Genomic DNA, 25,257 nt, shown 5'->3' with positions numbered 1-25,257 from the left:
AAAGCATTGGAAAGAATTACCACTCCTAAAACTCTCAAGATAGAAGGACATATCAAGAAGAGAAAGGTTCAAGAAGTGAAAGGTCACATTGAGAAAGAAGAATGAATCCGACCATACTTTTAATGCATTAAATGGAATTACCACTCCTCAAACTATCAATATAGAAGGACATATCATGAAGAAAAATGTTCAAGAATTGAAAGATCACATCCAGTCTCAAGAAATCAATCCGACCATATCTTGTAATGCATTGGAAGAAATTACCACTCCTCAAACTATCAAGATAGAAGGACATATTAAGAAGAAAAAAGTAAGAGTGTTTATTGATTCGGGTAGCACCCATAATTTTATTGATTCTAAGATAGCCAAGGAATTGAATTGCTTACTATATCCAACACCGGAGTGTCAAGTGATGGTTGCAAGTGGAGGAACCATAAATTGCTCTAGAAAGTGTCATAATGTCAAGCTATCCATGGGAGAATATGTATTGAATAGCCCAATTCTTTCCATTCCAATGGGTGGTGCTGAGATTTTACTAGGAGTCCAATGGATAAAATCTTTGGGTACGATAACTTTTAATTTTCAAGAAATTTTCTTGAATTTTTTTTTGGAAGGAAAGGAAGTTGAATTGAGGGGTATCCAAGGAAAACCTGGAAAGATAATCAACTCTAACAGCATGAAAAATCTTATAAATAAAGAACAACATGGTGTAATTGCACAATTATGTTCACTAGAGGATCCCACATCGAAATCATGTATTTATCCAGATCTCCAAAACATTTTGGACAATCATTCCAAGGTATTTGAGACTCCCAAAGGCCTACCACCTATTCGTGATCATGATCATGTAATTCATTTGATTCCACAAAGTGTTCCTCCAAACATCATACCTTACATATATCCATATGCCCAGAGGAGTGGGAACTCATTCAAAAGTTGCAGAAGATCCCAGTTCAAATAGTATTACGAGAACTTGACAAGGAAGGAAAAATCAAATTGGAACCTAAAGCAATCACAGAACCAAGAAATCGAAAGCTACAAAAAAGATCAATTTTAGAGTATCTCATGAAGTGGAAGAACTTACCCACTGAAGATTCCACATGGGAGGACAAGAATTTATATAGAAGCATCAAGAACTACTCAAGTGTTGAGGACAACACTTTTTGAAGGAGAGGGGCATGTTAGGTCCCTATACTACTAGTGTAACCCCTTATTATTATTAGTACAACCCCTTTATTATATTGTTGTGCCCATGTAGTCCCCATATTGTTATTATTGTGCCCCATAGAAGCCCACAATTGTTATTATTGTGCCCTTACATTATTATTGTTATGTCAGCTCTGATTATATTATGACCCCTTAGACTCCTATATATAGAAAGGAGGTCTTGTCATTTGTATCATCCAAGAACTATTCATTTGTGTAATGTAAAGGAGGTTGCCCCCTCGAAGAGGTAAAACTCTAAGGTGCTGATCTATCTTTTCTATCTTTTTGTGAGTTGGTTTCATAACACCGGCCCTACAACTGCATTAGAAAGAGTTGCGACCTTGTTATATGGTTGCAACCACACCTTACTAAACAGAGGAGTGTGCCATACCAAGACAAACACGATGCACTACCGGATGCAAGGGTATTTGAAGGGTGCCCACAGCCCAAGCTAGCAGGGAAATTGAAGCCTTGCATCGAGGGTGTGACCACCTGACTATCTGTAGGAAGCACAATCTCAATGCTCCAAGTAGTTTAAAGAAGGCATGGGACTATAAACAAGTCTATAGGAGATCCGCGTGGGAAGGAGGTTTTGCGTAGGGCTAGTATGTCACAGGGGCCGCAGTTGTGCAGAAGGAGTTGCGATGCTGCGCGGGTAGAATGGGAGGTGACCGTTGATATCACTATTCATGACAGGAGGTCTAATTTAAGGCAGAAAGGAGTGCGTGGCGGGCCATTAATACGGCAATTAAAAGCTAGATTCAGAATGATCTGCCGCCAAGACGGTATTAATGACTCAGAAGTGGAGGGAATGGACGAATTCAAATTCAAACATTACTATAAAATCCCTTGGGGTAGCCTCGAGGCAACACTTGTTTGTTTGAGAGTTGAGTCAATACAGAGCATTGAGCACCAAGCTACCTTGCCACCCATGAGTACGCCACTGAATGCACCCAGTGTAGAAACAATGTCGCCTATGAGGACCAGAGTGCGATTCGCGAAAGTAACCCCAGAACCCCATATGACCCAAGAAGATCCTAGAGAGATAGCAGTTTTACCAGAGATTCCCAAGTCACCACGCACACCGCAACCACAGAAAAACAAGTAGCCCATAGTGCTAGTCCGGGTGTCACCATGGAACCCACAGTTTAGTCAATTGTCAATTACCGAGAAGGGTAAAGCTATTCCGATTGAAACAGAGGAGGAGGAAGAAGATTTGCAAGCCTTGATCGCCCAAATTGAAGCACAGGATGATGAAGCAGAGAATGTTTCCCACATACCGTCCATGATAAATTTACCCCCCTACATCCCCCCATGGAAAGGGAAAGCCAAGATACTAAAGGACCTAGAGGCCACGAAGAGTGCACTCTGTTAGCGCTTGAAATTTCACCTCAGGCTGAGAAAGGCAAACCTCATGGCAACATCAAACCATTCAGCCTCGTAGCTAGCCCTACGGGGCAGGAGAAGGCTCTCTCCGGTCAATCTCAGTAGATCTTCAATGGATGAGATGACCAACAAGGTAACACTGATATTAGGCTAGTAAACTGATTAGAAAGGTTGATTTGGAGTTTTTAGGGTTTTTGGTGGCAAATTGAGGAAAGTGCAATTTTGGGTGCGGGGATTGGACACAGTTTCTGCACGGGTTTCCTTGGGGCGAGGTAGGAGACAGTATTGATGCCTTTAGTTGAGGTGGATGATCAGGAATGAACGATGAGGAGCTAAAGAGAGCAAACAATGACTTTGAATTCCCTTTAGACAGTGGAAAACATAGAAATTAAACAAACTTAAAAGCAGAGCATGGCAGGCATGAATTCTTACTTTAACACTTCATTTGTTTAATATGCAGAAGTAAAGAAAGGAGATGAGTCACATAAACACACTTACAAGTACATTAAGAAACACACCATCAACACATGAGTCCACAAGAATCCCAAAGATGACTGCAAAACCCTGGTCTTCCTTAGCCAAAAATTGCAGAGATACAAGTGAAAAATACAATGATAGCTTCTCCCTCAAGAGTCCCACCATGAAAATGAGCAAGAAAGTACATAATATAGATGATCTAACCTCTTTCCCTGCCTCCATGGGTCGAGCTCACTATCCTAGGAGCTGTTTCAACCACTTCTAAACTAAGCACTACAAATTAGGCAGTCAAAACAACTTGCCTCTATAAACTTGGAAACCAATTCATACATTTAATTTTTACCCTTTTCATAAATGAATCTTCTAGAAGAGTTACAAAAGGGTAAAAGTGTCTAAAAAGTGTCACAATTACATCAAAGAGGACCATCATTAACCTCAAAAAGTCAAAATAAGTCAAATTTGCGTTTTCTGGGCTGTACAGTGCATTTCTGGACAAGTCTGCCTGACGGGTCGCGCCCATTTGGAGGTCTGTTTGGAGTACTTTCAGGTGGCCAAATCGAGAAAAAGTGGGCTTGTTGCAAAGTTCTATGAGTCTACTTTCCAACCCAACTAGAATTTCTGAATTTGGAGTTCATTTTCCCAGTCAAAAATCAATTCTCCCAAGACTGCTTTCTGCAACTCAAAAAAGGGGCAGAAAGTCAAATTTTGCATGTATTTTGACCTTCTGGAGGCCCAAAACCCCATAAAAACTCAAGTCCATCCATGGGCATATGTAACTTTGCATGAAAAATCAGGAAATGCTGAGTTTTCACCAAAAGGAGTTGCCCTGATGAAGGGTCGCGCGCGGGGTGAGACCCGTTGAAGAGCCAAAACCTGTAAATTACCAAAAAATGCCAAAATTGCCCAAAATTCTCAAAATTTTTTGGGATTTGTGCTGTGGCTGAGCTAGTGAGTGCCATGATCTTTGAGGGATGCCTCAGCCAAGATACGGAGTGGATTGGTCTTCTTCCTCCGCCTAAGAGCCTCGGACAACCTCCTTTGAAACATTTTCATTTTGGCCTTGCATACATGCATTCTCGCCCAGTAGTGATTCTTCATGTTTCTCAACAGCTTTTTCTCTTGGTTGGCCTTAGCCAACAGCCTCTCTAAGTGGGCATTCTCCTGAATGAGCATAGACTCTCGGTCAGCAGGCAATGGGTCACCGGGTCTTCTACGGTTCAAGACTCGGTCACTACGAATCCTCCATAGCTCATCAAGTGCTTTCTCCTCCTCCAACTGTTTGTTTCGCTGCTCCAGGTAAGTGATAGTCCATTGGGCACCCTCAAATTTCCTCCGCAAAACATCATTTTCAGCTCTGAGATGCTGAATGATCTCCTTTGCCTCTTGGCTAGGAGAACTGGCCTCGAGATCAATCACCTCACTGTCTGGAGCTCCTGATGGACCCTCATGAATCATGGGATGTTTGCCCCTCTCTAGTACCTATGCTGGTGAATAAAGCGAGGCCCCTTCCACCTGATGTGGAGATAACACTCGCTGAGCTGAAGATGAAGGCGAGACCCCTTCCACCTGCTGTGGAGATAGTACTCGCCTGGCTGCTGCAAATAAGGCCCTCGGGCCTTTCTGATAGGTGACCAAAGGTGAGGAACTAATATGTCTAGTGACCGGAATATCAGGCTGCTGAGATGGTCCCCCCTCCTCATGAATGACCTCAGGATGTGGCTGGGGTGGCGCTGTGAAAAACTCACGGGAAATGAACTCCTCCCATGAGATGCCCTGCTGAGTCAACTGATGCGAGACTATGAGCTGAATCAAACCATAATGACATAGGCTCCTGTACTGCTGTGCCAGGGTCTTCCTCTGCAACATAGGCACCATCCTCTGAATGTTCTGGAAGAAGAAAACCGGGATGTTCATCATCCTCACTCGGGTGAAGTGCATCAAAAGGCGAATGTGATATGAGTACACCTGCGAAAATCTGCCCTCACAGGTAAAATAGTGCATAATAAGCCTCATGATAGGAGCATACTCACTCCGGAGGAACCTGAATGGAAAAACACCTGCCAAATGTCTCATGAATGTTGGCCGGACATAAGGCTCAAAGTGAACAGTATCTAGCAACTTGTGCTTACTCCACACCTAACCAACATTAGGTATACCTGTAGCCTGTGAGATCACCTCGGGTGTCAATGTAAAGTTCACCCCTGCAAGAGTGACATGTCCATCATGGAGGTGTAAAACAAAAAGGCGGGCCAACTCTTTGTGGTGCTGAATCCGAGAAATCCTCTCACAGAACTCATAACAAGACATGTACTGAAAACAAGTGACTGCCAAAGGACAGGCCTGTAACTCTGCTAAAGAAGTGGGCTCCTCTCGCTTATGATGTCCACCCTTACCACCCTTACGAGGCCTCCTCTGTACCTCAACCTCTGCTGATGATGAATGGTCATCACTTTGCTCATAAGTTTCGGTTTCTGACATAGTTTAGGAGCAAAGTGGACAAACTGCACTGCTGTCTCTGCCTGTAAAAAAATACTGAATCTTATGCTGTTTCAAGGGGAAAAAGACATGAGGGAAACGTTAGGGGAGGGGCCTTTTACAAGGAATTGGGAATATATAAATGTAACAGGGAATTTTTAAGGAAAATGCTGCAAACCTTTATGCATATAGGAGTACATATTCATTTTTTAAAATCAGGGATAATTGGGAAATCATTGGCAAAGAATCACTGCATTTGGGAAAAACATGTGTAAAAGTAAACATATGGGGATATGAAAGCATGCAGCATAATAGGGAAAGATAGGGGAACATTGCACAAAACTGCTGATATATTCACCAACACTTTCTTTTGTTTACACATGGATATTTTCCTTTGTTTACACATGCATATGGTAGAGGGAAATTAGGGTTTTGGATGCTTTGGGAGAGGGGTAGGGTTTACTTTTTAGTTATTAGGGAGAAGGGAGGGTTTGCAAAATAGCATGGGAGGAAAATAAGCATATATACAAGTGTGATTGGAAAGGGAAACAAAGGGAAACCATGACAAAGGGCAAACACCTTGAAACAACACAAACCCTAGCAAATTTTACCCATCAACATTGCAGTCATATGAATAGGTTTCACTTGCACAATTTGATCATTTAAACATGTTTCAAGATGTACACCATTCATAACCAGCAACCATCTCAAGATTAGAACGCCTACCTCAAACAAATTGGTGGCTTGGAGAGCGTTTGAACAAGTTTCAAAGTGATTTCCGGGGAGACAGCTCGACGGGTCGCGCACCACGCCCAACGGGTCGCGCCCCTCTGACGGGTCGCGCACATTGTGTTTTTGCACTGCGAAAGACTCTCTGACGGGTCGTGCGCACCTGACGGGTCGCGCACCTGGCCTGACGAGTCGCGCACCAGTCCACTGCCCGAATTCGCTCCTCCTTCGCTCCTTTCTCTCAATCACTCTCTCAATCTCTCTTGTAAGTGCTTAGGGTGTACAATGAGAGTGATAGGAGGGAATTTGGGGTTTTATGAGTTTGATTTGAAAAAATTTCATTCACAAACCCACTTTCTAATGTTTTCTTTTTGACACTTTATAACACTGATTTTTTGGTTTCTTTTGTCCTGAATTTGACTCATTGAGTGCTTTGACTTGATTCTTTTTGCAGGTAGATCATCTGAGGGACTTTGGCAAGGGGACCAGGGTTACTGCTGCCCTTTTGAAGACTTTTTGGAATTTCATTATTTTTACAAAAATTTAAAATGACCTTGGCTTTAAAAACAGAGTTTTTAAATCCAAGGTTAAAAATGAACTGTACAAGATAAAAATATCAAAGAAACATGTTTACAATCCTCCCTCTGGCTTGCTGGGCACTCATGGACTTTCAAAGACATGACCTTGCAGAGATAAATGACCAAAACCCTAGACCTAGGACTTTGACCTCAAGACAAAACAAGACAAGCTTGAAAGAGCTTAATGACTGATATGACCTGATCCAGCAAAGCCAAGAGGGGTATAAATAGACCAGCTCCTCCATCAGGGTTATGGCATGCCTAACGGGATGCAAAACTTGACACTGATGAGACACCTACCTATGCAAATGCAAAAAGCTTTGATTGCTGATGGAGGGCTTCAAGACCGGCACTAACATTGGCTCTAATGGGGATGGTAGCTCCTTGGAGGTGCCAAGAACCTTAGACCTCTGGGAGAGCAGACCAGTGCTTTGTTCATTGGGAAATGGAGTCAAATTATAGACATGTGACCAAATTTGAAACAACTTTATTTGACTTGGACTAGTAACTGAAATCCTAAACTAAATTTGACACTAACTAACTCACTTTATGGAGAAAATAAACTGACTGAAATAATGCTAAAGACTCACACCAACCAATCACCATTTTCAGAATTATAGCCTTCACTGCGGGCCCCAAACTGAAGATGGGAGATCAGTTTCACACTTGCTGCAGAATGAAAATAAAATGGTAATTACAATGAGAATGATTAGAGCAGAAAACGCTCAAGCATGGTACCTTTTGAGCAGCCGGCCATTCACCGACCCACCAAGACATTCATCACCGTTCATTTCTTTGAGAAGAAAAGCATTTGGACCATGGTATGCTGCAATTTTGTAGGGACCTTTCCACAAGTTGTCAAATTTTCCATGCTTCCCTTTGTCTTCATTGCGGGCATCCCATCTCAACACAACATCATCAATCTGAAAATCATCTGCTTTGGCTTTTCTGTCGTAGATCTTCTTGATGCGCTCTTGCAACTTCAAGGAATTTTGATGAACTTCTTCTCGTGTCTGCTGTAAATGAATCATTTGATTGATCCGTCGTTGCATAGGATCCTCCTCATCACCTGCTTCTTGAAGCAATTTAGCTACTGGAACACTAAGTGAAGTTGGAAACACTGCATCAATCCCATAGACTATTTCAAATGGCGACATACCAATTGACTTCTTTTGACTTACCCGATCAGCCCATAATGCATTTACCAACTTTTTATGCCAGCTCTTCTTGTTGATTTCCAGCATTTTCTTGATGATGTTCACTAGAGATTTATTCGAAGATTCGGCCAGCCCATTACCTTGCGGATGATAGGTCGTCGAATGCCCCAAGTTGATGTTGTACTTATAACAAAAATCAACCATTTTCTTTGATTTAAACGCTGCTGCATTATCTGTAATCAACTTGTGTGGACAGCCAAAACGTGATAAGATATTATTCTCAAGGAAAGAAATAATTACCGAATCTGTAGCTTGCCGAGTAGGAATGGCTTCAATCCACTTTGTGAAGTAATCTGTGGCGGTCAAGATCCATCGGTGCTACCCGGAAGATGCTGGGTGGATTTCGCCAATAAAATCCAAGCCCCACTGCTGAAAAGGTGCACTGATTTCTATGGGTTTGAGAGGCAACGGCTGTAATTTTTGCTTTCCTTGAAAAATTTGACATTCATGACAGCTCTTTACTGCTTTATACACATCAGAAAATAAAGAAGGCCAATAGAAACCAGCTCGCAAGATCTTATTAGCCGTAGTCTTCCAAAACAGATGACCCCCACAGTCACCTTTGTGAAAATCTTCTACTGTTGCCTTGGCTTCTTCTTCGACCAAACAGTTCAGTAATATGCCACCGGGATCTTTCCAATAAAGTGCAGATTTCATGATGCAAAATTTGGCAGCCTTTAGCTTCAATGTTCTAGCTTTGTTTCTAGACATACCAGGGGGTGCAGACAAATTTTGAAGTACATAAACTATATCAGCATACCAAGGAGAGGACACAAAGATATCGGATACCTGTACAGCTGGATTTTCTTCATCTCCGTCGGATAAGGCAGCAATCAAGTTGATATCAAGGACGTGAAGATTCGTTTCAGCCATCAACTTAGCAAGACCTTGACCTTTAATCAACTTGGTAGGCTTAATTTCTACATCATATTCTAATAACGCAGCGATCCACTTACCCCTTCTTCCTTCCGGTTCCGTCTGTACTAAAACATCTTTCACAGCTGCATTAGGAACATATGCCAAAACATGAGAATTCAATATGTATACCCGGAAATCTTTCAAGGCTTTGATCAGCGCCAATGCTTGCTTTTCAATAATATTATAATTCAACGCTCCGTCCCTTATGATGCGGCTGAAAAAAGCAATGGGCCTCTCAACCCCATCTCTCTTCTGCATCAACACAGCTGCCAATGTATGCTCCGAAGCAAATGAAAACAAAATGAAATCCTGAGTATAATCTGGGCTGATCAAAGTTGGGGCTGAAGACAAGATTACCTTTACCAAATTGAAAGATTTTACGGCCTCTTCAGTCCATTTGAGCTCGCTGTCCTTCTTGAGCATGTTGGTTATCTCTCTAAGATGTTCTGCAAGATTTGGAATAAAGCGGCGCAGAAAATTCAATTTGCCATTGAAAGACTGAATTTCCTTTTTGCTCCGGGGCTGCTCTAACTGCTGAATTGCTTCCACCCGTGCGGGATCTATACGAATTCCATCTTTATAAATGATGTGGCCCAGCAGCTTACCTTCGCTCATGGCAAAAAGACTCTTTTTCGGATTCAATGAGATGCCATATTTTCTACACTTTTGAAACACCTTAGTCAAATGAAACAAATGCTCTTCATCTGATTTAGAAAACACGGTCAGATCATCAAGATAAACAACTAAAAATACATCTTTCTCATTAGAAAATGCCATGTCCATTGCCCGCTGAAAAGTGGCACCCGCGTTCTTCAATCCAAATGGCATTTTGGCGTAATGAAATGTTCCCCATGGAGTAGTAAATGCTGTCTTGTCACGGTCATCTTCGTGCACCAAAATCTGATTATAGCCAGAATATCCATCAAGCAATGACATCCTTGATGCCCCCACTACCCGCTGCAATATATGGTCCATTTTGGGCAGTGGATAGTTGTCCTTTAACGACACCTTGTTCAGATTTCTGAAGTCTATGCACAAGCGAATTTCGCCGGTCTTCTTTCTCACGGGCACTAAGTTGGAAATCCATCAGAAAACCGGATGGGCACTATGATTCCAGACTTATACAACCTGTTGACTTCCTTCTCAATCAATGGCAGCAATTTTGGATTAATTCTTCTCAACTTTTGACGGAAAGGCTTTTGATTTGGCTTTATGGGAATTGTGTGCTGAATGATGCTTGTGTCATAAGTTTTCAAATCTGAATAGTCCCATGCAAAAACATTAGAAAACGAAGACAATAATCTGATGTACGCATTCTTTACCTTGGGTGACAATGCTCTGGATAGTTTCACCATCTTTGGATTCTCGGCTGTCCCAAGATTCACATCTTCAACACCTTCCTCTGTTGGCCTCAAAGTTGGCTTGCGGGCTACGTCATCTTGATCGAACAATTCTTCCAAAGGAATTAATCCTTTAGGAATATAATTGTCCTTGAGCTGCAATACATCCATGTGATTCACTCCTTCAGCTTCCGTATCTATTGAGATGTCCTCAAATTTACCTTCAATTTGCAGAAAATCTTTGATCTCTTCGTCATCTTGGAAAACTTGCCAACACCTTTGATTATCTGGAACTGTAGGACGATGCTTCACATATATTTCGAACTTATTGCTGGAATTCATAGGTATTTTCAGATTACTCGATGCCTTTGCCAATGCATCTGCAACACCATTTTGAATCTGGGGCACACATGTCAAAGTATGCTCTGAAAACCGCTTTAAGATATCTAGTACAACATTCCTATAAGCTCGCATACGAGGATGTTTGGCCTGAAATTCCCCCTTCACTTGCTTGATAACCAACTCGGAGTCGCCATATACCGCTATCTTCTTTGCTTTCAACTTTCGAAGGATTTTCAAACCAGCAATAAGAGCCTCGTATTCCGCCTCATTATTCGAACAATCAAAAGCCAATTTATAAGAACATACCCGTACCTTGCTTGGAACTTGGTTTTGGACTGAAAATGGACTTCGAATCCACACACCTATACCAGCGCCATCGCTGCCCACTGCGCCATCAAAATCCATGGTCCAAAGACCATCTTCATCATCTTCCAAGTGTTGTAAATGTGATGTTGTTGCATGCTCTGTTTGCTGTCCATTTGTTTCAGCAATTGACTTTATGACAGCAGACCTTTCTTCACTTTCCTTTCTCAAAACTTCTCTGAAATTTTCTGAAATGTCTGGGATATCTTCTACTTGAACTAACTGACTATCTACCTCATTGAAATTATCAGCAAACAAAACAAAGGATTCTAAATCTGTTTGTACATAATTTACAGGATGATTGACTGGCTTTTCCTTACTTGTTATCATGTATTTCATCTTTTGTTCCCGATATAACTTTCTCATCTGACCAAAAACTGGAATTGTAGCATATGAAAAATCAAGCTGAAGTGTACCTTTGAGCTTGGCTCCCCAAGACCTCGAAAGCAACATGCCGAACCGCGGAGGAATGTCCGCCACCACCACATCCATCAAAACATTCTTTGCTGGAATTTGATCTAGGCTTACCACCAAGTCTTTGATCAAACCAATACACCTTACTCGGCTGGAATCAAACGAGTACAAGTCATGATACTTCCTTGTGATGTCAAGTCCCAGCTTCTCCATAATCATTTTTGGCATCAAATTATGTGAAGCTCCCGAGTCAAACATGGCATTGTGCAACACAAACTCATGCAATCGCAAACTGATATAAAATGGAGGAACATCACTTTCAGGAGACTCACCATTTAAAGCTGGCCCAAAAATCAATTCCGGCTGATCATCTTGTACATTTACCGTGTCCAGCATTGGATCAAAATTCAACATCTTGAAAAGCTGGCTTCGGTAGGTGCTGTTTTTCATGATTTCTATCAAAGGAATAGGCCCTTTCAACTTTGCAATTTCGTCCTCCAAACTGAAAGCTAAAACTTTCTCACCTTCTTTGCCCGGATTATCTCTTTTTTCTGCTTTATCTTTTGGTGCATTTGATGGCTGGTCTGTCTTTGTTGCTGGCGATGATTGACTTGCTGAAGGACTGACTATGTCTTTTCCTTTTGCATTTTGGGAAACCGAATCATTCTTCGCTGCTGCATATTTTCTTTTCTGAATAGGATTTATGGGAATAGATCGGTTTCTTAATTGTCTTTAACCTTGCTGAGCTGATAAGGCATGCAAATATCCTCTTTGATACTCTTCAGATTCCTCTTCAAGGATTGCATCATGTGACAAAATGTAATTTTCATCTTGGGGAATAATGGAATTACTCACCAACTCATCCTCTTCTGTAACAAAAGTGGGCAGATCATCAGGAGTGAAGAAATGATTCTCTTCTCCAACATTGTCACCTTCATCTTCAGATTCTTGACCAACGAAATTCTGCTGAAAAGGAGGTTTTATTTGCTGCTGAGCTGCTCCTTCTTGTGTCTTTGTTTCACGCTACTTGATTCTATATTGCTGCTGCTGTTGACCTCTGAAATTTGGATTACGAATCTGAGGCTCCGGCTTGTCAATAGTAACCTTTTCAAGTGCCCTTTTCATGTTTTCAATTTCACGAAGAACCAGATTTGAGGTGGATGCTTCTTCTTTGATTGTGACTCGCTTTTCAGCCTTCATCCTCGCCCTTTTGTCATTTAAATTTGCCTCAACACTAACAACAATTTTCTGCATATCCTCCAAGGTAGGAGGATCTCTATCTCTCAATGAATATGCCATCTCCGGATCAAAGCCATCCGGGAACTTAAGTAGAGCTGACTTCCTTGACGGTCTCAAATCATCGGGAATAGCATTATAAACTGTATTGAATCTGATTATGTAATCTTGAACTGACTCACCCAAACTATGCTTGAGGTTGTTGTATTCGGCATTAATTTGAAGCGGATCCTTTCTGATTTCCCACCGATCTAAAAACTGATTTTGAAGTGCTTCCAAGGTGGCAATGCTGTTAGCTGTTAACCCTCTGAACCATTTTCTAACTTCTCCGGCAAATGTTTGCACGAACAACCGCATGGTAACATCTTCTTCATCTAACTCATATAGATCAAAGAAAGTGGTCATTTTGTCGATATGTTGCTGAGCAGTAATGCTTTGCGGGGTGCCATCGAACATGGGAATTTTACTTTGATAATCAGCTGGCATGTCATGGAGATTAGCAGGCAAAGCAAGTGGGGCAAACCGAGCTGCCATTGTTCTAGGTAAGGTGGGTCTTGGAGTAGCAGGCAGAGTAGGTGTAGCTGTATGAGGAGTAAGAGGAGGAGAAGCGGTATGTGATGTTGAAGGCGAACCAACTGTAGATGGGGGATGAGTAACTATGGGAGAAATAGCAATAAAAGGAGGATTTGCCTGTTCATGCGCTGTGATAGAAGATCCAATATGACCAGAGATATTTTCAAGGAAATCAGAAAGGGTAGTAGCTTGTACACATGTCTGGAGATTCCTCAAGATGAAATTTTCAACCAATTTATTATGCCTCTCAAATTCAATAGCAGCTGCAAAATCAGGATTAGGAACTAGAGTAGCAAGTGCACTTTCAGATTTGGTTTTGAACAACGATAACTCAAAACTCTCGTCGAAATCAAGATCTTCAAGATACTCAAAAATAGCTGGGCATGAATGGGATTTAAATATTCGACCAGAATTAGAAGCCAGTTTGAAAATCAAGGAACGAATAACCAATCAGCCTATAAAAACTCTTAACTTAATCATCCGAAAGTTCAGAGTTTATAAACACACCGAGGTTAAAATGCAGATTGCCATGTTACATTCACTAGCTCACGGAGGTCGACTGAAGGAGCGTTTATCTACTTACGCTGATGTAAAACAAGAGCGTTTTCGAAGGCTACCCGGCGTATCTTCAGACTCCGTCTAAGCTTATGAATTAAACACACCAATAAGCAGACAATCAATTTGTTCTCCCCAGTATGGTCGCCAGTATGTTAGCGCTTGAAATTTCACCTCAGGCTGAGAAAGGCAAACCTCAAGGCAACATCAAACCATTCAGCCTCGTAGCTAGCCCTACGGGGCAGGAGAAGGCTCTCTCTGGTCAATCTCGGTAGATCTTCAATGGATGAGATGACCAACAAGGTAACACTGATATTAGGCTAGTAAACTGATTAGAAAGGTTGATTTGGAGTTTTTAGGGTTTTTGGTGGCAAATTGAGGAAAGTGCAATTTTGGGTGCGGGGATTGGACACAGTTTCTGCACGGGTTTCCTTGGGGCGAGGTAGGAGACAATATTGATGCCTTTAGTTGAGGTGGATGATCAGGAATGAACGATGAGGAGCTAAAGAGAGCAAACAATGACTTTGAATTCCCTTTAGACAGTGGAAAACATAGAAATTAAACAAACTTAAAAGCAGAGCATGGCAGGCATGAATTCTTACTTTAACACTTCATTTGTTTAATATGCAGAAGTAAAGAAAGGAGATGAGTCACATAAACACACTTACAAGTACATTAAGAAACACACCATCAACACATGAGTCCACAAGAATCCCAAAGATGACTGCAAAACCCTGGTCTTCCTTAGCCAAAAATTGCAGAGATACAAGTGAAAAATACAATGATAGCTTCTCCCTCAAGAGTCCCACCATAAAAATGAGAAAGAAAGTACATAATATAGATGATCTAACCTCTTTCCCTGCCTCCATGGGTCGAGCTCACTATCCTAGGAGCTGTTTCAACCACTTCTAAACTAAGCACTACAAATTAGGCAGTCAAAACAACTTGCCTCTATAAACTTGGAAACCAATTCATACATTTAATTTTTACCCTTTTCATAAATGAATATTCTAGAAGAGTTACAAAAGGGTAAAAGTGTCTAAAAATTGTCACAATTACATCAAATAGGACCATCATTAACCTCAAAAAGTCAAAATAAGTCAAATCTGCGTTTTCTGGGCTGTACAGTGCATTTCTGGACAAGTTTGCCTGACGGGTCGCGCCCCTTTGGAGGTCTGTTTGGAGTACTTTCAGGTGGCCAAATTGAGCAACAATGGGCTTGTTGGAAAGGTCTGTGAGTCTACTTTCCAACCCAACTGGAATTTCTGAATTTGGAGTTCATTTGCCTAGTTAAAAATCAATTCTCCCAAGACTGCTTTCTGCAACTCAAAAAAGGGGCAGAAAGTCAAATTTTGCATGTATTTTGACCTTCTGGAGGCCCAAAACCCCATAAAAACTCAAGTCCATCCATGGGCATATGTAACTTTGCATGAAAAATTAGGAAATACTGAGTTTTCGCCAAAAGGAGTTGCCCTGATGAAGGGTCGCGCGGGGGGTGAGACCCGTTGAGGAGCCAAAACCTGTAAATTACCAAAAAATGCCAAAATTGCCCAAAATTCTCCAAATTTTTTGGGATTTGTGCTGTGGCTGAGCTAGTGAGTGCCATGATCTTTGAGGGATGCCTCAGCCAAGATACGGAGTGGATTGGTCTTCTTCCTTCGCCTAAGAGCCTCGGACAACCTCCTTTGAAACATTTTCATTTTGGCCTTGCATACATGCATTCTCGCCCAGTAGTGATTCTTCATGTTTCTCAGCAGCTTTTTCTCTTGGTTGGCCTTAGCCAATAGCCTCTCTAAGCGGGCATTCTCCTGAATGAGCATAGACTCTCGGTCAGCAGGCAATGGGTCACCGGGTCTTCTACGGTTCAAGACTCGGTCACTACGAATCCTCCATAGCTCATCAAGTGCTTTCTCCTCCTCCAACTGTTTGTTTCGCTGCTCCAGGTAAGTGATAGTCCATTGGTCACCCTCAAATTTCCTCTGCAAAACATCATTTTCAGCTCTGAGATGCTGAATGATCTCCTTTGCCTCTTGGCTAGGAGAACTGGCCTCGAGATCAATCACCTCAGTGTCTGGAGCTCCTGATGGACCCTCATGAATCATGGGCTGTTTGCCCCTCTCTAGTACCTGTGCTGGTGAAGAAAGCGAGGCCCCTTCCACCTGATGTGGAGATAACACTCGCTGAGCTGAAGATGAAGGCGAGACCCCTTCCACCTGCTGTGGAGATAGTACTCGCCTGGCTGCTGCAAATAAGGCCCTCGGGCCTTTCTGATAGGTGACCAAAGGTGAGGAACTAATATGTCTAGTGACCGGAATATCAGGCTGCTGAGATGGTCCCCCCTCCTCATGAATGACCTCAGGATGTGGCTGGGGTGGCGCTGTGAAAAACTCACGGGAAATGAACTCCTCCCATGAGATGCCCTGCTGAGTCAACTGATGCGAGACTATGAGCTGAATCAAACCATAATGACATAGGCTCATGTACTGCTGTGCCGAGGTCTTCCTCTGAAACATAGGCACCATCCTCTAAATGTTCTGGAAGAAGAAAACCGGGATGTTCATCATCCTCACTCGGGTGAAGTGCATCAAAAGGCGAATGTGATATGAGTACACCTGTGAAGATCTGCCCTCACAGGTAAAATAGTGCATAATAAGCCTCATGATAGGAGCATACTCACTCCGGAGGAACCTGAATGGAAAAACACCTGCCAAATGTCTCATGAATGGTGGCCGGACATAAGGCTCAAAGTGAACAGTATCTAGCAACTTGCACTTACTCCACACCTCACCAACATTAGGTATACCTGTAGCCTGTGAGATCACCTCGGGTGTCAATGTAAAGTTCACCCCTGCAAGAGTGACATGTCCATCATGGAGGTGTAAAACAAAAAGGCGGGCCAACTCTCTGTGGTGCTGAATCTGAGAAATCCTCTCACAGAACTCATAACAAGACATGTACTGAAAACAAGTGACTGCCAAAGGACAGGCCTGTAACTCTGCTAAAGAAGTGGGCTCCTCTCGCTTATGATGTCCACCCTTACCACCCTTACGAGGCCTCCTCTGTACCTCAACCTCTGCTGATGATGAATGGTCATCACTTTGCTCATAAGTTTCGGTTTCTGACATAGTTTAGGAGCAAAGTGGACAAACTGCACTGCTGTCTCTGCCTGTAAAAAAATGCTGAATCTTATGTTGTTTCAAGGGGAAAAAGACATGAGGGAAACGTTAGGGGAGGGGCCTTTTACAAGGAATTGGGAATATATAAATGTAATAGGGAATTTTTAAGGAAAATGTAACAAACCTTTATGCATATAGGAGTACATATTCATTTTTTAAAATCAGGGATAATTGGGAAATCATTTGCAAAGAATCACTGCATTTGGGAAAAACATGTGTAAAAGTAAACATATGGGGATATGAAAGCATGCAGCATAATAGGGAAATATAGGGGAAAATTGCACAAAACTGCTGATATATTCACCAACACTTTCTTTTGTTTACACATGGATATTTTCCTTTGTTTACACATGCATATGGTAGAGGGAAATTAGGGTTTTGGATGCTTTGGGAGAGGGGTAGGGTTTACTTTTTAGTTATTAGGGAGAAGGGAGGGTTTGCAAAATAGCATGGGAGGAAAATAAGCATATATACAAGTGTGATTGGAAAGGGAAACAAAGGGAAACCATGACAAAGGGCAAACACCTTGAAACAACACAAACCCTAGCAAATTTTACCCATCAACATTGCAGTCATATGAAGAGGTTTCACTTGCACAATTTGATCATTTAAACATGTTTCAAGATGTACACCATTCATAACCAGCAACCATCTCAAGATTAGAATGCCTACCTCAAACAAATTGGTGGCTTGGAGAGCGTTTGAACAAGTTTCAAAGTGATTTCCGGGGAGACAGCTCGACGGGTCGCGCACCACGCCCAATGGGTTGCGCCCCTCTGACGGGTCGCGCACCACGCCCAACGGGTCGCGCCCCTCTGACGGGTCGCGCACGTTGTGTTTTTGCACTGCGGAAGACCCTTTGACGGGTCGCGCACCTGGCCTGACGAGTCGCGCACCAGTCCACTGCCCGAATTCGCTCCTCCTTCGCTCCTTTCTCTCAATCACTCTCTCAATCTCTCTTGCAAGTGATTAGGGTGTACAATGAGAGTGATAGGAGGGAATTTGGGGTTTTATGAGTTTGATTTGAAAAAATTTCATTCACAAACCCACTTTCTAATGTTTTCTTTTTGACACTTTATAACACTGATTTTTGGTTTCTTTTGTCCTGAATTTGACTCATTGAGTGCTTTGACTTGATTCTTTTTGCAGGTAGATCATCTGAGGGACTTTGGCAAGGGGACCAGGGTTACTGCTGCCCTTTTGAAGACTTTTTGGAATTTCATTATTTTTACAAAAATTTAAAATGACCTTGGCTTTAAAAACAGAGTTTTTAAATCCAAGGTTAAAAATGAATTGTACAAGATAAAAATATCAAAGAAACATGTTTACAATCCTCCCTCTGGCTTGCTGGGCACTCATGGACTTTCAAAGACATGACCTTGCAGAGATAAATGACCAAAACCCTAGACCTAGGACTTTGACCTCAAGACAAAACAAGACAAGCTTGAAAGAGCTTAATGACTGATATGACCTGATCCAGCATAGCCAAGAGGGGTATAAATAGACCAACTCCTCCATCAGGGTTATGGCATACCTAACGGGATGCAAAACTTGACACTGATGAGACACCTACCTATGCAAATGCAAAGAGCTTTGATTGCTGATGGAGGGCTTCAAGACCGACACTAACACACTCCATACCCCGCTTCTTTCGAATGAAATAAGGTTTGATGATCCACCACTAGGACGGGTACCTAATATAAAGTTCAAAGACTGGGACCTCATGGATGGCGAGAAGTTCCCACAGCTGGTCGCAGAGAAATTATTGCAGCAAAAATGGTTACGCGGTGTGGATAAGGCGGAGTTACTACATCTGCGATGGATACCCCACTACCACCGCGCGTCCATCACGATCTTTGCCATTCGGCAACTATTGTGTCTAGTACATGATGGGTATCTCTGGCTAGAGGAGCCGATTCTGATCACGACCAACTTAATTCACTAGATTTCTGGGCTGCCCATCAAAGGAAACAATCCCGCAGCCATAGCAGGAAAGAGTGGCGACTTGACCCTCGCAGAAGCGATGAAGGCCAAATATAAGTTGGAGAAGAGGAAGTGCGGGTATGTAATAACGAGCATCAAGGACAAAGAGGTGTGCATTGCCACCTAGCTACTGGATGAAAAGCTCATGAAGAAATGCCACGCAGATGAGGTGCCAACATCCGTGATTGCGTTGGCGGAGAAGTGTGCAGACAGGGTCCAGTTCAACTGGGCATAGTATCTCTGCAATGAATTTTTGACAAATTGTCAGGAGGCCTAGGAGCAAGGTAAGACCTTCCACTACATGTGGTTGCTATTATCCATCCTGTTGATTGCAGGGGAGCTGCTGAAGGATAGCCAGTTTCCCACCATTGAGAAGAACCTACTCGAAGTCGCGAGGTACACCTCGCTCTGGGCAACGAAAGACGCGACAAGGGTTTGCGAGATCAAGGTGTTTTGGACGTTCATGGAGGCAAGCATCTGAACTTGGATCAACCACAAGCTGCAATTGTCCCCGACAGTATGCAACAGTTTACAAAGCACGACAGAATTCAAGGCGAATATACATAATCTATATATCCAGGCGCAAAAGGATCTAGCCTGAACGTGGGTGAAGCTTCCATTAATTGCAGTGGACAATGCAATCTTCGAGGTAATGGCGGCATGGTATCCAGAGTGGCATGCTCCGGACTTGGCAGAACTAGAAAATATCGCAGCATAGCAGTAGAAGAGGGACGCCGAGCTATGAATCGCGAGGCTGGCGGAGATAAAATGCCATGAATAGGAAGCGGCCATGCAGCGGAAGGCAAATGAGGTACCAGGGACATTATAGACGATAGAAACCACAACTGCACCCACCGAAGAGACCGAGGAAGGTCAGGATATGTCGACAGAGCAGGACATATAGGGGGAGGATAAGGCAGAGGAACGTACAACAATATTGACCCAACTTAAGAGGTCGTGCATCCCGGAGAAGCCAACCACCCGAAAGAAGATGAAGACAATGAAGACCTTTGAGGGAGCCCTTCTTGATAGTGGCAAACCAGTTCACGATGTCACTAAGGATGCTCTGGAAGAGTTGATGACGGAGCAGACCACTATGTTGGGGGCGCTCAAAGCGCAGTTGTAGGCATTACAGGTGCGACCCCAAGAGTGATGACACCGCACTTTGCGGAAGGTGCAGCCGAAGCTGAGCAGATGTTGCGCACCCACACAACAAACACTCCGGTGTTACTAGAAGGTGTCATCTTAGTAGAAGCCAAAGGTGACATGAGGGGTTGGGGGTTGAATTTGGCTGCCCTTCCCAGAGAAACCCTATATCAGCTACAAGATGGGGTAACCAATGAGATTTGCGCTAGGGAGGGTCGCGCTCTCCAAGTATTGAGGGAGCATAAGGTAAATTTAGACCAGCTCAGCTTGCAGCGTGACCACCTAGTCACCCAGAACTAGGGATTAGAAAAGGTAGTGGAGGAGGTCTATAGAAGCATTATGGAGTTGGTCGTGCTGACGACACTCCCCACGGTGGAAAAAAATCATCAACTGGTAGCAGCAGCCCGCAGGACTCAAGAGGAGGCCACGAAGGTTCAGCTGGAGCTGAACTTGTAGACTGCGGAGACACCCCCGTAAGTCCGAGAGCAGCGTCATTGTGCCATTCAATTAGGGTTGAAAGAAATAGAGCACGTTGTCCAGGACTGCACAAGATTGTTTGACCAATCCCTCTTCACGCTTACTTCACCGCAAGAGGACCCAATGCTACAATAGTTAGAGACAGAGGTGTGGGAATTGTAGCAGGCCTATGACAATGTTTGGGGGACTGGGCAGATGAGCACCCTTACTCAATGATTGGCCAAGATGAGGGAGGCCCAGGATCTAAAGGAATAGGTGGATGCTGCATGCCAGAAAGAAGCAGGGCTTAAAGCACGCATCCAACCTTGGCTCAAGGAAGTGTTCACGATCACCACCATGATCAAGGGGAAGGTGGCCCAGATGCAAGACACATATGTGCAAAGGCAAGAGGGTGCCTCTGACAATGATGCATCATAGAATCGCACACAATTGATACAACAGATAGTGGAGGAATGCGTGGCAGATGTCTGCGAAGCGCAAAAGTTACTGGATTGACTCTGAGCAAAGGTCACCGCACCAGCCGAGTGACTCGGGACGAGTCACGTTGATTGTGTTGGGGGCCTGTTGGGTAGCGGATGCCCCCATAAGCGGATTTTTGGGGCTTAGATCCCGAGCTTTGTTAATGTAATATAAATATCTCACAAAATGTGGGTGTAGAGCGTGAAAGTCTAGGGTTGTGTGCCCTAAAATATTATAATTTAATATAGAGTGTGTCAGCCTACCCATGGTCCATGGACCATGGGAATGTATAAATAGAGTGAGGCCCTAAGGGTAGAAGTCATCTTTTGTTAGTCTTGATCTCAAGTGATATGGATTTTTGAATGCGATATTCGCTCTGAGTCTATAAGTTTGAGTCTGGGGTTGTAGGAGTAAGAAGAGGCTCTATAGCTGTGTGTGCAAAGGCTTGGTAGAGTCCGCAGTTGTGTGCGCGTACCCCTGCAACTGAGTGTGCAGTGTGGAATTGGATTGTATTGGAACAAAAGGTTGATAGAATATAAGTTGATTTTGGAATATTGTGCATCTGATCTATGTGTTTATGTTTCGGTTATATCTTTGCATCTCTTTACAGTTTATGTTTGCCCACATTGGTTATGAATGTTAAATGACTAAATAAGAATACTGGGCCCACAAAATTTAGTCAGATCTATAATAATAACACTGTACAGGTAAAGGATCTAGGCAGCACCTCTTTGCACTCTGTACAGAGCTACGCGAAGGTCAGACTGCTGCGCGGAGCAGAGCAAGTGCACAAGATTGGTTCGTGACCTTTCCAGACCTCATCAAGACATCCCTAGGGTGCAGAAACCTAGTTCCAACACCCTCCCATACTACCTCGGGTGAGACCTTAGTCCGCGCTCCGCGGACTGTTGCCGAAAGGGCCTGTAGTTTCGGGATTTGTTTGGCTAAAACACCTCTAAACCTGGGTGAGGCCCCAACAAGCCAACAAAAGTGCCCAGAGTCATCATCCCGGTTCACAACCTTACTGCCTCTCCTAGTCACCTACATCCGAAATGACCATGTGTCATGGTATAGTAGGAGGATTTGGATTTGATGTCATCTCATCATGAGTGACTGCAGGTATAGGTAGATGAAAAAACATGGAAAGATGATGAATGGGATGAACGAAGGAACACATGTAGAAGGATAGGTTCACCAACAGACGAAAGAACGATGCATGTGAAGGGATGTGCTTGATAACGGATGATCATGCAAAGAGATGTTCGCGAACGGACGGATGAGAAAACATACAAGATGTGCTTACGAATGGACGAATAGACTAACATGCACCTTTTGCGAACAGATGATCCTGTCAAGCCTTCCAACATGCACGGAAGGAGAAACATGTCTAAGAATCATCAAGTGAACCAGAGACCAAAGGCCAGTTTACAATGACTGCCACCTTAGAGGGATCTATCTTCAATTCACCACCCCTTACTATATGACCAAAATAATTTAGAGATGTTTTTCCAAATTCACATTTTGAGAGTTTAACATGAATTTTTTCTCTTTTCAAAACATCTAGTGTCTGCTTAACATGATTTAAGTGTTCTTCCCACATTTTGCTAAATATCAGAATGTCATCTAGATACACAATAACAAAATCATCAAGAAAAGGTCTGAGTACATCATTCATTAATCTCATGAAAGTAGCAGGAACATTAGTTAAGCCAAAAGGAATAACCAGCCACTCATACAATCCCTGCTTTGTTTTGAGAGCAGTCTTCCATGCATCTTGTTCTGCAACTCTGACCTGATGGTATCCACTATGCAAGTCTAGCTTGGAGAAATAAACAACTTCTTTCAATTGATCTAAAATATCATCTATGCGAGGAAGGGGATAACGATTTTTGATTGTTATCTTATTCAGTGTTCAATAATCAATGCACATTCTCCACGAGCCATATTTCTTTCTCACCAAAATGATTGGTGACCCACATGGTGATGTGCTAGGTCTGATGAACCCCTTATCGAGCAATTCTTGCACTTGCTTCTTGATTTCAGCATTCTCTAAAGCGGACAACCTGTACATTGCAATGTTAGGCAATGGAGCATCTTGCTATAAAATAATATCATGCACTATTTCCTTTTTGGGTGGCATACCTTTAGGTTCTTGAAAAAATATATCATACTCTAAAACAACCTTTTCTAAATCAGCTTGTTTTTCAGCATTACAGCCCTCAAATACATTGGTTTTATCAGGTTTCTTTTCCTTTACAACCATTAGTAAGAATTGTTTGCATGAATTTATCATTCATTTCATCTGCCTTGAGTTTATGAGAGTATAATTATTCTTGAGCTTATGAGAGTATAATTATTCTTGAGCTTATGAGCTCTTACAAAGTATTCAATTCCATCTTTAACAGGTAGATACTTGTTCTCAGCTCTATAGAAAATAGCTTTTCTATCATACAAATAAGGACTTCCTAAAACAATTCCACATATATCCAAAGGAATTATGTCTAACTCAACCTCATCTACAAACGCTGACCCAAAAGAAAACTTGAGTTTGCATTGTCTAGTCACTTGTAGTTGTGCTTTATCATTCAACCATCCTAATGGGTATGGTTTCTTGTGAGGTGTAGTTACTAATCCCAACTTCTTTACAATTGCTTCAGAAATCAAATTTACCTGTGAGCCACTATCAAACAAAGTATCAATCTTTTGATGTTTGGAAATAACTCAAATATGGAAAAGCTCATGTCTTTTTCTCTCATTTTCTTCATCAATAGTAGATTGTGAAAAATTACTAGTAGATGCTTCAAAATTCTTACCTCTTATATCTATGGTTGTAATGGTTGTTTCATCTCCCGAGTCTGACCCCAAAACTTTCTGAATAGCTGCAACAGTCTTCTTCTTCTTTCCCTTGAACTTCTTAGGTCTCAGCACTGGATGCAGAATCCAACAGTGCTCATCATCATGCCCATCCTTTTTACAGTGAGTGCATGAAGCCTTGTTTTTCTGTGCAGTGTTAGCCTTCCTTGCTTTCCATTTCTGCTTTCTTTTCTCCTTATTCTTGCATGCAGTGGGTTGGGATGATCCCCCAACTTCTAGACTTCCATTCTTTCCTCTAACCTTTAGATGAGTAGCTTGTACATATAACTCATCTATACTAGTGGGATTAAACATGAGGATAGTGTGCCTCATGTAGTTGTGTAGACCACCAATGTACTTCAACAGAGTCTCAGGTGAGTCTAATGAGATTCCTAGAATCAATGCTCTCTTTCTAAATTTTTGAGTGTACCCTTGCAAACTTTTCCCTTTCAACTGTCGAAGAGTTTGCCAACTCATCATGGCTTGTTGCATGTAGGCCAATGGATAGAACTGCTTTTTGACTGCAGAAACAAATTCACTCCAGACATAGATAGTCTTACCATGTCTTTTCATGTTAGCTTGGGTCCTACCTTCCAACCAAACCATGGCAGTGCCTCCAAGGCGTAGGCTTGCTAGCTAAATCTTGCTCTTGTCTGAATCGATATTTTGCACTCTGCAATAAACATCAATTTTTTTAATCCAATTTTCCATCTTTTCTACATTCAACTCTCCATCATATATAGGTAAATCAAATTTAACATCTAGTTTAATCAAAGATGCCTTCTTTTTATGTTTAGGGCTATTAGGAGGTGGGAGAAAGCTTCCTTCTTTCCCCTTGCCTTTTGAGTGGTCATGGGAATGTGACTCATCTTCTCCTTTGTCTTGTTTGGAGCCTGATGAATCTTCATCCTTATGTTTTCTAAAGTCCTTATACATTTCTTCTACCATGGAATTTATGGCTAGGAAACTATCTATGAATTGATGGTCTAGCCCCATAGAACCTTCCTCTGACATTGTCTTCTAAGGATAGACTTTCCCAATTTCATGATTAGTTTCGACCAACTCTCCTTCTCCTAATTTCAGCTTTGATCTAGTTAGCATTCAATAGCTAAACCAACACAAGCTTGTCTAACCTTAATAGCCTAAAGCTCTAATACCACTTGATCTAGAATTCACTCGTGAGTGATCTCAGTTAATTAAATAATGAATGAAGGTATTACAGACTCATATGCTGGTGTGTGTCTATGTTATTTTAGGCAACGAATCGATCATATTGCAAAATACACAGACATTAGAAAATGGAAAACAGTAAGGGAAACACAGTAAGCAAAGACAAGAACACAACGCATTAATA

This window comes from Pinus tabuliformis, chromosome 2_2 (genome assembly GCF_031772625.1).
Source record: "Pinus tabuliformis cultivar Carrire ecotype Pingquan chromosome 2_2, CPIR1, whole genome shotgun sequence".
NCBI lineage: Eukaryota > Viridiplantae > Streptophyta > Pinopsida > Pinales > Pinaceae > Pinus > Pinus tabuliformis.
Note: the sequence above shows the minus strand (reverse complement) of the source record.